Source organism: Tiliqua scincoides, chromosome 14, assembly GCF_035046505.1.
Source record: "Tiliqua scincoides isolate rTilSci1 chromosome 14, rTilSci1.hap2, whole genome shotgun sequence".
Lineage (NCBI taxonomy): Eukaryota > Metazoa > Chordata > Lepidosauria > Squamata > Scincidae > Tiliqua > Tiliqua scincoides.
Window position 1 is genome coordinate 6,614,456 of NC_089834.1, and position 12,137 is coordinate 6,626,592.

The following is a 12,137-nucleotide window of genomic DNA, read 5'->3' on the forward strand; positions in this document are numbered from 1 at the left end:
ATAAATTATACGTAGCATAGTCAGGGTGACCAGATGTCATAACCACAAAAGAGGACCAGGCCCCCAAAATGCAGGACTTGCAAGGAAAATGTAGGACACGACAAAATAAACGCTAAAAACACTTGTATTTTGATTTCATGTGGTTAATTGAAACGTTATAGTACTTATTAAATTATGGACACAATGGACTCGATTTAAAAATATTGCAAATAATTATTACGTATAATTTATTAACTGCAAGAAGTCTATGTGCTGTGTGTGCACAGGGAAAAGGAGAAGATGTAGTTTCTTTTCCAGGACACGAGGCTAAAAATGAGGACATGTCCTGGAAAAAGAGGGCATCTGGTCACCCTGAGTAAAGTTTTAAATGTAATAATCAGTAATCTAGTGTTTAAATTAAGCACATGAAATCAATAGATGAGTGTTTTAAGCTGTTATTTTTCCATGTGCTACATTTTTCTTGGCTGTCCTTATATTTTGGGGTGCCTGGTCCTCTCTTGTGGTCACCTGGGCACACTGATGTGCAGTTTTTCCCAGCTTCCTGAAATTTAGTAAGTGCGGAGGATGCCCAGTTGTACTTCTTTCTCTTGACACTCTGCCATCTGAGGGCCCAATCCTATCCAATTTTCCAATGTCAGTGCAACTATGCTGGTGGGGCATGCACTGCATCTTGTGGTGGGGCAGCAGTCACAGAGGCCTCCTTAAGGCATGGGAACATTTGTTCTGGAAAACTCTTGTTTTGTTCTGGTGCTGGAAAATTGGATACGATTGGGCCCTAAGGCTGCAATCCTCTCCACACTTTCCTGCGAGTAAGTCTGATTGGACACAATGGGACTTACTTCTGAGTAGACGTGGCTAGGATTGGGCTTTTAATGTGCCACTGTTAATTAGAGGATGTCATGGTCTGTGGGGGTTGATGTGGGACCCCCTCCCCCCAGGATCATTACAGATTCTGTAATGCTGGAGGGATGGAGAGGGGGGGGAGAGATGCTGGGTTGATGGACACCCGGGCCGCCCCACGCTGCAGGACCCTCCGCCCCCAGCCAGCGTGCACCAGCCGGTGAGCCCGCACCAATGAGCCGATGAGACCAATGGAACGCAATGGGCGCATGGAACCAATGGGAGCATCATCCCCAGCTCTCTCCCCTTCTCCCAGCCGGGTTGCAGGAGGAGGCCAGGCTGGGCTCGCCCTGCAGCCGTGGGAACCCCGGGGGGGGGGGATCCCCGGCTTTCTCCCCCTTACTCCCGAGGAGGCGCGCCTCTTCCTCCTCCCCGGGGAGAGCGTGGGAAAGGAAGGCTGGTGGGATTCCCCAGCGCATCCATGTGAGCTGCTGCGATCTTTCCATCCTCAGGCTGCAGGGAGATGCCTCCTCGCGAGTAAAAAACCCCCCCGCCGAATCCCCCCCCCGTCCACTTTTGAATGAAGTCTCTGCTGCAGCCCTGCTGGACACACTCTTGCTAGGGGGGAGAGAGGGTGGTGCTGGTGTTACTTGCGAGTAAGTGACCCCAGAATGCTGTCTCTTTGCTGCAAGGGGGCGGGGGGAGTGGAAAGCCCCCCCCCAATACTCAGTGGTACCAAAGCTGCCCACTGGAAAGGGCTGCATCTTCTAAAGTCAAGGAGTGGGACTTTCCTTAAGGGGCTGCTGCACACATTTTGCCCCCCCCCCCGCACGATCAGCCCTGTTTGGCTCCATGGAGGTTTACTTCCGAGTAGATTAGGAGTGGGGGGGGTCGTGGGAATGAAAGCCCAAGTCAGAGAAAGGGGGCCCCGATCCTGCGCAAGCCTCTTGAACCCCTACCCCAGGGGAGCTGCTGCAGCTTGGAAAGGGAGTGGGTGGGCAGAGAAGGAGGCTTGCAGGATGCGCTTTGCACGCCCCCCCCCCCGCGATCGCCTTTGCACGGTGGAGATGTACGTGTTTCATGCACATCTCTGTGGAGGGGCAGGGGAAGGAGAGGGGAGGGGAGGGCACCCTTGCAAGGAACGCTGAATGCCAAGCTGGGGAGGCGTTTGCAAGGGGGAGGAGGTGAGATCTGAGCGGGGGAGGGGGAGGATGCACCTCCCCAGGGCTGGGAGTCAGCAGGGTGGGTGAGTGAGTGGGTGGGGGGAGGTCCTGGGCTGCCTTTCCTGGCCAGAGAGAGGGGCGCACCAGGCAGGACGCAGCCAGGCGTGCGCCTTTGCCCCCCCCCAGCAATTGCTGACTATTGGATTTGCAGGAGGCCCCTCCCCCCCGGACACCCGCCTTCTGGGGATCGTGTGAAGCAGAGCGGAGAGGAAGGGAAAAAAGACACAGTGTGACCAGGGCGAGAGAAGAGGCGATGGTGAGCAGGGCTGGGGGGGGGGATGAATGGGGGGGTGGCTGAGCCTGGGAGGTGATGATCTGGGCTGCAGCTCCTCTCCTGTCCTGCAAGGGGACATTTGCGCGCACGCCCACCCCCCCTGCATGCAAGGTTAGCTGGGCTTTGTTTGCTGCTGGGGGGGGGGATGTGCTGATCGTTGGAGGGGGCTGGACGGCTGTGGGAATGGAGAGGGATGCCGCAGCTACAGAGCCCAAACAAGCCGGCATTGTGTACGTATGTGTATGGGGGGGGGGGAACCCTGCAATGCCAGGGGGTAGCCAAGCTTCTGGCCGGGGGGGAGGGAAGAGCAGAGGCTCTCATTCAGCTGCAAGGCAGCCTTTGCAAACTGGAGCCACGCGGCCCCTTCCCCCCCCCCAAGGGAGATCTGGACAGGTCAAGCCCCCCTTTTTTATTGCCTCCCCCTGCCTGCCTCCCCAAACCCAGCTTTGCCTGAACTTATGTGGCATCTGCAGAATTGTTTCCAGAGGTTGGAAGTGGTTGCAAAAACTTGGGGAATTATTATTCTTATTCATTAATAATCATAATTTATTAGATTTTGGCACAGGTATTTTGGCTGGTTGGTTTGCTTTATCCGGACCTGGGATGATGATAATGATGATCATCATCATTAATAATAATAATAATAATAGGTTAGATTGGGCATGTATGTTTCAGGACAAGGTCAGCGCACATATTGGTAGCACTCTGATGATCCCACACTGAGATCCTGTAAATATACTTGCCTTCATTAAATGCAGTTTGGAAAGAACTCTTAACACTGCCTGCTTTCCTGGGAGTACACCCCCTTGGCCCCACTGACATATGACGGGACTGACTTCTGAGTAAATATGGGATAGGATGGTGGTGTACATGCCGGTGACTTTCTCTGGCATTATTGCACTGGGTCTTCTCTCTTCCACCCCGCAGATCCGTTCCCAGCTTTTTCAGATTCCCCGATGCTTATTATACTTTCCAGCGCTGCTTATATATGTCAAAAGCTTTTAGATAATATGTATTTTGTTCCCCTCCCTGGAGTGAGATAAGGTTTATTTTTGTGCTCTTAAAGAGTTCTGCTCCCAAGTGACAGAATATTGACATGGGCTGATGGAATCATCTCTAGGAGGAAATGCTGCAGTCTTCCTTAAATGGGTTGCCAGTTTCAGCTTCGCTCTCGAGAGATTGGAAATGATACCTCAAACTTATAAAATCGGAGGTGATCTCGCTTGTGTCTGCCGTGGAAGTGGACTTTTCTTTTCACACAATGCGTAAAGGTGGATCGGAACATAATCATCTTTCTTGTGTCAATTGTGTGTGTTTAAATGTGTCCTTGAGAAAACATCATCCTTGTATTAATCTGTTTCTCTGGTGCACGGTACAAGTTTAAAACTGCATCTGGGCAAGTTTTAGAGAGCTGGAAGGGTTAGTTAGTACCGGACACTGAAATGATTGTTGTACCAATTATTTGCTTCTATACAAAATCTATACAAATGATTTTTTTCCTGTTTCCAGTGTTTCTATAAATATGTATGTAATGTTTATATGGTATCCATCACTAAGCAAATAAAAACATTATAGTTCCTGGAATGAACCTGCAAGATAAGGCTTAGGAATGAAAAGGATCTCATGTTCTTCTATGTCTTGATGCTAATGAATTTTGGATTGGTCACCTCTCTATGGTTCCTTTTTAATTTTGAGTTCTCCATCCAATCGTTGCTTGTCCGTGTAAATAACTGTGACCTGGTCTTTCAACAGTGGAGTTGGTTGAAAGTAACTGATGCCATTGGCATTCAGCTAATCACTGAAAATTCCCCTCACAGGGGGCTTTGAAAATGCAATCCATTCTTTGTTGGTAGGACTGAGGCAGAGTCCACCCCCCCCATGCAGTGCTGGATTTGTTTGCTCTGGCAGAAGAGAATTTTGCTTTATTTTTGTGCTTATACTTCATCTTCTGTCACAACGGTACTTAAAACTGACATCCTGTCTGGAAGCAGCTCCTGTGTATGCAAGCAGATCATATTTGCAGAAATCCAAGCTGGTGCATCTTATTTCTTTTTAGTGCAATATGCTGAAGCTCTGGAATGTCTCTGGAGGGTATGTGTTAGCTTTGGAAACTAAAAATCTATCAGAAAACTCGTTAGGACTGTTGTAACACCAGAACTGTAATTTGCAGCTCTTAATATTTTATTGTGTGGGTATAAATCATTGACATGGGTTCTGCAAAGAACATCCCTTTATCGGGAAGAAGTAGAAAATGCTTCATTCTATTCTCCCTTTAACTGAGGCAAAATGTGATAGCAGTTGTGCCATTGATCACAGCATCAGTTATTGCTTTCTTTCCTTGTCTGGCTATTGCAAGGGTTCCAGATGTAAGGCCATATAGGATAAAGAACAATAGCCATACAGGATGAGTCAGATTGATGGTCCATCTAGCTCTGGGGTATCAAACATAAGGCCCGCTAGCCAGATGCAGCCCCTGGAAGCAATTTGTTCAGCCTTGTTATAATTGGGCTCTCCTAGCTTGATAATTCAGCTCTCTCATGTCTTAGAAATGTGAACAAGGTTTGCACATTTTCTTTTCTGTTGTTTGAAGCTATTAAGTTTCTATGTGAGAACAAAGTGTTTTTTCTGACCATCATCTGCTTAATGGTGTCACTTCCTGCTTAATGATGTCACTTCTGGCCTTCAGCAGACACCATGAATGCAAACACTGGCCCTCTGTATGAGTCAAGTTTGACATCCCTGGTCTAGTTCAGTATACTCAACATAGAGTTGCAGCATCTCCAGGGTTTCAGGCTGGTGGACCTTTCCCAGGCCTACCAGGAAATACTGTCAGGGATTGAACATAATAATAATAATAATAATAATTAATACAGGTATTTATATACCGCCTTTCTTGGTCTTTATTCAAGACTTTATTCAAGGCGGTTTACATAGGCAGGCTATTTAAATCCCCGTAGGAATTTTTACAATTGAAAGAAGGTTCTATCTTCCAAGAACCACAACATTCAGATGTTTCTTTCTGATCTGGCTTCACGTTCTGGCCTCCATCTTCCCACGCTCAGAGCAGATGGAATGGCTCGGCTTCAGCTTGTCAGCTGCTTCAAGGTCGCACGGTGCCGGTGGCCTCGAACTGGCGACCTTGTGGATGTTATCTTCAGGCAAATGGAGGCTCTATCCTCTAGACCAGACCTCCTGCCCAGGAGGCCTTTTGCTTGCAAAGCAAGGGCTCTACCACTTAATTACAGTCCCTCTAGCATACTATGGGGGAAAAGGATAATCACATTGGTTTCCTATGGGAAAGTCCTGCCAAGGCTCTGGGATGTGGCTTTTCCCTATGTTTGGCACTGCTTAGAGATATAATGACCTGAAAATCTGCCATTTTTACACATTTAATTTTGTATTGATTTTAAAATATATGGTAGTACTTCTCATAATGCAAGGGCTTTGCTCCTCAAAGTTGAGTGCTGTATGGAACAGCTGCTGCTTTGATGGCTGCATTGGCTACTGGTTCATTTCCGGGCACAATTTAAGATGCTAGTTTTGACTTTTGAAACCCTTTACGGTTTGGGGCCAGGGTATCTGAGGGATCGCCTCCTTCCATATACTGTAACACACCCTCTGAGGTCATCAGAAGGAGCCCTTTTTTACCATGCTGCCATTGATGGAGGTGAGAGGATGGCATTGGAGAGCAGGGCCTTCTCAGAAATGGCACTCCAATTGTGGAGTCCTCTCCCCTTGGAGTTATCACCAGCTCATAAGAACATAAGAACATAAGAACAGCCGCACTGGATCAGGCCATAGGCCCATCTAGTCCAGCTTCCTGTATCTCACAGCGGCCCACCAAATGCCCCAGGGAGCACACCAGATAACAAGAGACCTCATCCTGGTGCCCTCCCCTGCATCTGGCATTCTGACTTAACCCATTCCTAAAATCAGGAGGTTGCGCATACACATCATGGCTTGTACCCCATAATGGATTTTTCCTCCAGAAACTCGTCCAATCCCCTTTTAAAGGCGTCTAGGCTAGACTCCAGCACCACATCCTGTGGCAAGGAGTTCCACAGACCGACCACACGCTGAGTAAAGAAATATTTTCTTTTGTCTGTCCTAACCCGCCCAACACTCAATTTTAGTGGATGTCCCCTGGTTCTGGTATTATGTGAGAGTGTAAAGAGCATCTCCCTATCCACTCTGTCCATCCCCTGCATAATTTTGTATGTCTCAATCATGTCCCCCTCAAGCTCCCTCCTTGGAAACGTTTTGGCAGGGTCTTACGACCTTTTACTCAGGATGGCGTTCAACAGCTGACATGATGGGCTGGTGTTTTAATCAAATGTAACTATTTTAAGTGATCCATTGGGGTTTTTCTTGTTTTTAACGCTATAAGCTGCCTTGATTGCAATCATATGTATACTGGTAGGGTATATATGTTTTAAACAAACTTCTAGTAAAGTGGAAAGCTGTCACTGGCCATTATTATTTCTGGTTGTAGGAATGTTCCCACCCTAGCCCTGGGCATCACTATGGTGAAAACCCTTTTGTGGGGGAAGCTAGAGTGGAAGAGCCCCTTCAGTTTTAGACAGGAAGTGCTAATATGATCTATGATGGGAGTGTGAGTCTTGTCTGCTGTTTTCTTGTCTCTCTCTCTCTCTCTATGTGTCAAGGAAAGGGAGTGGAAGAAAAAGACGGAGGAGGGAAATTAGTCTGAGAATTCTAGAGTCAACATGCAAATTTTAGTGGTTGACTAAATCCAGTTCAGGTCAGGCTGAACTTCTTGCTGGTTGTCCTCCTGCCTCTGTAGCCACAGGACAGCTTGGAGCATAGCTCAGAGGTCAAGCCTATGCATTGCATCTAGAGCAGTGAACTTGCCAGGGCTGTGGCACCCTTTGCACTTAGGGCACTGAGTGACACCACACTGCACTGTGGCACCACACCGAGGCTTGCCGGACCAACGTTGCACAACATCTTGCAAGAATAGCACAAAATCTCACAAGATCTTGTGCTGTTCTTGTGAGATTTTTTGCAAAGTCGGCTTGGTGAGCTGGGAGAATCTCACAAGATCTTGTGCTGTTAATAATAATATAATAATAATAATATAATACAGGTATTTCTATACTGCCTTTCTTGGCCTTCAGATTTCTCCTTAGACTTTATTCAAGGCGGTTTACATAGGCAGGCAATTTTTAAATCCCCGTAGGGATTTTTACAATTTGAAAGAAGGTTTCTATCTTCCAAGAAACCACAACATTCAGGTGTTTCTTTCTTGATCTGGCCGCACATTCTGGCCTCCATCCTCCCACGCTCAGAGCAGATGGAATAGCTCGGCTCAGCTTGTCAGCTGCTTCAAGGTCGCACGATGCCGGTGGCCTCAAACTGGCGACCTTCGGATGTTACCTTCAGGCAAATGGAGGCTCAACCCTCTAGACCAGACCTTCTGCCCTTGTGCTGTTCTTGCAAGATTTAGTGCAGTGTTGGCCTGGTGAGCTGGGAAAAATCTCACAGGATCTTGTGCTATTCTTGCGAGATTTAGTGCAATGTCGGCCTGGTGTGCTGGGAAAAAGAATCCATGTGGTGCCCCTTTGAACGTGCCACAGTGCTTTTGAGTGCCACAATGCATGCTTTGAGAAGCTCTGGTCTAGAAGAGAATCCTATGTTTAGCGTTGAGTAACCGGGATGGGAAGGTCGTTGTGTGTGATTTTGGCAAACCTTTGCCGATTGCAAAAAGCACTGCCAGGTTAGACAGACCCGTAGTAAACTCTCTGAGACTCCGTGTAAAACCAATTCATGTGTTTCTAAGAGGTTACAGTGGAGCTGTCCTGAAAAGGGAGAAGGAAACCAAGTTCATTCTTCTCCTATGGATGGGACTAGGACAAAGTAGCACTATACTGGAAAGGAGATCTAATTATGGTACGTATAGGTGTGGAAATGCAGTCATTGCGTTGTTGACAGGGGTACTTATGCTCTTCAGGATTAAGCATGAGAAAACCAGTCCTATGGGCTGTGCAACAGAGCCCGCTGTGCACACTACTGTTTGGCTAGCAGTCTCAGCCCCTCCCCTTGGCTGTGTCTTACAAATTGCCCTTTTTAATGAAAAAAAAATAAGGTGCCAAAATTAACAGATAAAAACATTAATGCTCACACAGTGCCTCTTATTTTTTTTTTTTTTTGGGGGGGGGAGGAATAAATCCATTTACAGAATGTGGTAATCCATGCTGAAGAAGGGCTACAGCTGCCAGCCAGTCAATGTCTGAGCACAGCTGTCTGAGCTGCGGAACCTGCAGAAATAGCAAAGATGGAAATGGTGAAGGGCTTGCTGGGCAAGGAGATGAATGCATGTGCCTGCATTAGCCCTTGCTCAGTTTATGTACAGTGGGCCCTCGGGAACTGTTCCCAGACCCCTCTGTGGATACAGATTTCCGTGGATGATTGAATCTATGGAGAGGTTGTGTCCAAGAGGTTCTGTGATGGGGGTCCAGTCGTGGGGTCAGTTAGTGAAATCTGCGGGTGCTGAGTCTGTGGTTAAGGAGGGCCACATATCAAGCCAGTGATGTGTGACAGCTAGTGGGGTCTACATGCTGAGTGCTTGTGTGACGTTTCCAGAGCTACACTTTTAAATTTCCCTGGCCTGAGTTGGTTGTTGGCTTTCTGGAAATGGGTACACTGGTGGCGTAGCTGGGTGGGGCGGAGCGCCCAGTCTTGCGGGGAGCCTCAGCGCAGTGGGAAAGTGGCCCCTCCCTTCAGAGCCGTTTCCAGTGGGGAGGGGGAAACGGAGTGGCCCTTCTCTTTGGAGCCATTCCCGGCGGGGAAGCAAAACGGAGCTGAAAGGCTCTGTTTTGCCCCCCCCCCGCCGGGACTGTCTCCGAAGGGAGGGGCCGCTTGCCCACCTCACTGAGGCTCCCTGCCATGCTGGGTGCTCCAGCTATGCCACCCTCCAGCTACTCCACCCCCCTCCAGCTACGCCACCGGGAAGCACCAAGAACGAAGAGGAAAACCTTGGTATGCGCAGCCTTGGTTCAACTCAAGTGCAACTCCAGGCTCTTGAACGCAAAATGGAATTGGAGAGTTGTCACAATTCAGTGGTTCAGACTATCTGAGCTGTAATGGCCTGATACATTTAGTTCTAGCGATGCCTGATTCAGCGTGGATTAGAGCTGGGGCTCTTTAAAAGGTGACCTTGCCAAGGTGATAGTTTACCTCAAAGTTTGCTGACTCTGGAGAGCAAATTGCATTCTGACCCAAAGAGAAAGTTCGTAATTTTAGGATGCGAGAGAGTTTTCTGGAAGCAAACTCTGTTGTAGCTGTAGTGAACTCGGGGAATTGCCATATGTCATGCCAGACCATTGATCCATCTAGCACAGAGTTTTTTGCCAGTACCACTTTTGCAAGTACAGGTGTGCGTCACTTAAGGACAGGCATATGGTCTGATCTGATCCCCCCCCCCCAAACATTCAGCCAAATCTAGTGCCTTTGTTGTGTAAACAGAGACTCCCTGCCAGACACTCTGATGCACAGGCTACTGGAGACTGATGGCCTTTTCTTTGCAGTAAGAGTCTCTTCTTTGTTGTATAAATAGATACTCTGCTGCAGGCTATGGGAGACCGGAACACCTCATTCAGCCTCTTTGTTGTGCTTGGACCACTGTCATATATGCAGTCTGTCATTAAGCAGTACGTCATTAAGTGATGCATGCCTGTGCCACCAATTTAAAACAGGTTACAGTGCATCAGAGGTGCATGTGCCAACTCAGGACCCAATCCTATCCAACTTTTCAGCATTGATGTAGCCCCAAGGTAAGGGAACAGAGGAGCTCTGATGGCCTCTGGAGGTCTTCTGATGGCCTTGATCCATGGATTCAATTATCTGTGGGTTTTGATATCCATAGGGAACCAGGAGCAGATCTCCCATGGATACAGAGGGCCAACTGTATATGATTATTTCTCATGAGCATTTATATCTTTGTACCAGGTCATCGGGCTCTGCATTCTGCACCACTCTAAATAGGTCTGTATGTACCAGACCCATTAGGCGAATGCCTAAATTGTTTTGATTGTCAGGGAAATAAGAGTGTCATAATGCTGCTACAGTAGTGGTGAGATACTATGAAATCACAAGTGCTCTTCAAATTCATTGTTAGTTTCGCAATGTGGCCTTGACACTATTCCAGGTTTGGATATTTCCAACCTTGCTGGCTCACCCCAGTAAATTGCTTTGTGCTGTTACTTATTGAAAGCAGAAGTGTGCTTTCTCCTTCCTGAACAACTGACCCTCCCCCCCCACCGCAGCTACTGATTGAAAATGGTGGAACCTGTATCAGAACATATCGTGAAGCAGAAAACCACAGTTGCCCTTTTAAAATTGTGTGTAGGTAATAAGATCTGTGAACACGGTGAGCATCAAAAGCACCCAGATAGCTATGTTGCATTTATTGTTGTATAGAATACTCTTATTCCGCTGGGAAGCAACCTCTAACGCAGTGGTTGTCAAACTGGGGTGTCACTACACCCCGGCCTGAGAGCCCTGGCCTCTGTCCCCTTAACGGGACAGGGGAGCCCTGTGGAAGCTGGCAGAGGCTTCCCTGCACCCCTGGGAGGCGCTGCTCCAGGTTCTGGTAAGCTCCTGCACCCTTCCAAAGCGGTGCAATTCAGCAGGTTGTGTTGCTGCCTTCCCCCAGCCTCCCAGCACACACTTCCTGTAGCTCAAACTCTCCCTGAGGGTAGCTCAAATGTAGCTCAAACTCCCCGAGAGTTTGAGAACCGCTGCTCTAATGTGAAAAAGGCTAGTCAGCCCCTGAGCAATTTCAGACTGTTTCACAATGGGTCTACACAGGCTCAAGGAGCACTTAGGATTGTGTCCTTAATTAGATTTGATTTTGTCATATGGGGGTGTTAAAAATTTTCCCACTTGATGATGTCACTTCTGGCCATGACTTCACTTCCTGGTTAATGACGTCACTTCTAGTGGGCCCCGACAAATTGTCATTTTAGAAAGTGGACCCCAGTGCTGAAAAGTTTGAGAAGCACTGATTTAAAGCATCAGTTTTCACCTTTTTCATCTCCCAGCACACTGGTGGGGCACTAAAATTGTCAAGACACATCAACGGTTTTTTGACAGTTGTCAAGACGCACCACACTGCCAGCCATGGGCTCACATCCCCCAATGGCCCTATTAATAAATGACCCTCCCCCACTGTACACCTGCAGACCATTTGGGGCACACAGTTGAAAATTTCTGAGTTAAAGGTTGTCTGCCTCCTTGGGGGCCAAAAATTGGGTTATAAATTCCTAAATAGGTAGAGAAATAAGGGTGCAACCCTAACCTACTTTCCAGCATTAGCATTGCTGTACTAGTGGGGCATGTGTTGATGGCCGGATCCCAAAGGATCTCCTCTATGGAGAACTCGTGCAAGGAAAGCGCCCTACAGGTAGACCACAGCTGTGATACAAGGACATCTGCAAGAGGGATCTGAAGGCCTTAGGAGTGGACCTCAACAGGTGGGAAACCCTGGCCTCTGAGCGGCCCGCTTGGAGGCAGGCTGTTCAGCATGGCCTTTCCCAGTTTGAAGAGAGACTTGGCCAACAGTCTGAGGCAAAGAAGGAAGGCCCACAGCCAGGGAGCTGTCTCAATGTACCAGGTACACACTACACTTGCTCCCGGTGTGGAAGGGATTGTTGCTTCCGAATCGGCCTTTTCAGCCACACTAGACGCTGTGCCAGAACCACCATCCAGAGCGCTATACCATAGTCTTCGGAGACTGAAGGTTGCCAACTGAGCTGCATCCTGCAGTTGGGGGGCAGTCACAG

At 48.2% G+C, this 12,137-nt stretch overlaps 1 protein-coding gene across 1 annotated transcript in view; it reads left to right on the top strand.

Moving 5' to 3' along the window:
- Positions 1-2,262: 2,262 nt before the first annotated feature.
- Positions 2,263-12,137, top strand: part of ARVCF (ARVCF delta catenin family member) — a 752,684-nt gene continuing 742,809 nt past the window's right edge. Inside the window, exon 1 of the mRNA XM_066609736.1 lies at positions 2,263-2,319. The gene's annotated coding sequence lies outside the window, so the exon portion shown is untranslated. The remainder of the gene's footprint in view (positions 2,320-12,137) is intronic.